The sequence below is a fragment of the Neophocaena asiaeorientalis genome, unplaced genomic scaffold (assembly GCF_003031525.2).
Source record: "Neophocaena asiaeorientalis asiaeorientalis breed wild unplaced genomic scaffold, Neophocaena_asiaeorientalis_V1.1 scaffold177, whole genome shotgun sequence".
Classification (NCBI taxonomy): Eukaryota; Metazoa; Chordata; class Mammalia; order Artiodactyla; family Phocoenidae; genus Neophocaena; species Neophocaena asiaeorientalis.
The window spans coordinates 9,940,776-9,942,893 of NW_020172779.1; positions in this window are offsets into that span (position 1 = coordinate 9,940,776).

Genomic DNA, 2,118 nt, shown 5'->3' on the forward strand with positions numbered 1-2,118 from the left:
TATAACTTGAAGCTCATTCAATAATTCTTGAGACTGGTAAGCAACTAGCTAACATTATCTGAAGTTCAAAGAGGAGACTGACATGCTTTGCCAATAAGACGCAGAGTAAGTCCTGAAACCCACATCTATGGATTCCGAGGTCAGTGCTCACTGCAACATTCCATGCTATTTTGTGGGGCTCAGCAAAGAGTGTTGATTTTCACTGCAAGAGTAAAGGTATTTGTCCAAGGATGTATTTGTGCATTTGTCTGGGGAATTTTGTTTCCTGCAGAGTAAACAGAGGACCATTTCTGTCCATTTATTTTCTGGGCTTCTTCCTCTGCCAAGTCAGGGGCCTCATCTGATGCTGTTTTCAGGCTCATATCTTTTTATAAATGATCTCCTACTTTCACCAAATTTCTGATCTCTAAAATTGTCCTGGATGTCTATTGTCTTGAAGGGAAAACTGAAAATATTTAGTTCCACCAGCAGATCTGCTTGTCACAAGCTTCTGTCAATCACAGAACGGTTTAATTAGGTTACTGAAAATTAGTCCAAATGTATATAAAGGAGAAGCCAGACAAGTCTCATTTGCAGAGATCTCCATTCTGTTAGCTAATAAAGTGTTAAGCCAAATGCCATCTGGATTGGGACTGGCACATAAGGTAGTGGTTGAAGAACATGTGTTAGGAATTAACCTTATGGCTCATTTGGGGAGTTGACTCTTAAGGGAATGAGGTGTGGGTGAATACCCTCTTCACCTGCAGAATCAGAATGATACTAGCATCCTTCAGGGTCAATAAACAATATTCCCAGGGTCATTGTTTCATTTTTCTGTAAAAGCAAAGAATCCACTAAGTGGATTCCCAGAGGACCCATGGCCTTTTCATTGCACAGAAGACTTTGTTACTGAAAATTCCACTGTGAGATTTTGGAATTAGCTATCCCTTCTTTAAAGGCTTGGCACTGTTCGCGTTGTTGAGATTTAGATGCCATAGCCTAAGAGAAATACTAAAAAAATGAGTACATTAAGACATTCATGTGATGCGGAATCTGAACATCATTTTCAGAGAGGAACAGTTGATGAGCTGTAAAGTTTTAGGCTGAAGAAGCAAAGACCCAGAAATGCAAATGGACGCATGAGAAATCTTCAAACATGCAGACATCTATTTGCAGAAGTGGGGCTGCGTTCAGTCTCTCTAGCTCAAGAGGGAAGGACAACGACCAGGGGTGGAAGTGACAAAGGGGCAAATTTCAAATTACCCTGTTATGGAAGAACATTAAAATTATTAAGCAGTAGAAGCAGTTGCTTCATAAACCCCCTCTTTTCAGAGATGTTCAAGAGCACTGTGTTAGGAATGTGGAAGTAGGGATTTCTCAGTTGGGTAAGAAGTTGGTTTTAATGAACTTTTCTGGGAATGTTAACAGTTCTGGATATCCACCTGAAGTTTAATCCTCATGTCCTAATTATGCTCATCATACCGTCTACGTCACTGAACTTTGCTCTCTCAGGTGGGGGAAAACAGTTCACTGATATCAAAAATTAGCCGTGAATGTGAAGTGGACAGGTAATCCATTACCCACACTTCTGGGCATAGAGGAAACTCAACAAGTCACTGTTAAATGAGTATATGAGCACGAGTTATGCCACCAGGAAGGATTAAAGGGAGAGGACTCTGGTAGGGTTGCCCCGGTTCACAAGTACTGACAGGACTGACACGGACCTTTGGTGAGAGAAAATGCTGAGACTAAGCTGTGGGGTGCTGAGTTCCAGGGCACAGACCTAGTCACGGCTCCTGCCGTCTGGAAGCTCCCCACTGAGATGTTCATATCTCTTGGGTTTTCATCATAGTGCATCTGCAAGTTTCACTTAAGGAAACAAAGACTCAGAAGTGGGAGTGGAAGTGTGGGAAAGACCTGTTGGTTGGAAAGGGGTTACACTGACTCTGCCCAGCTCCAGAAGAAGACAATGACCAAAGGTGGACATTTCAAGGGGACCAGGTTTCCGTATAATCACTCGGTGGAAGAACTTTAAAGCTATTGGACAGTGGAAGCAGCTGCTTCGCAAAGCTTCCTGTTTGTAGTAATGTTTAAAAACAGCTTATCACTTCATGGAAGAGGGTTCATCAAAATTTGTTT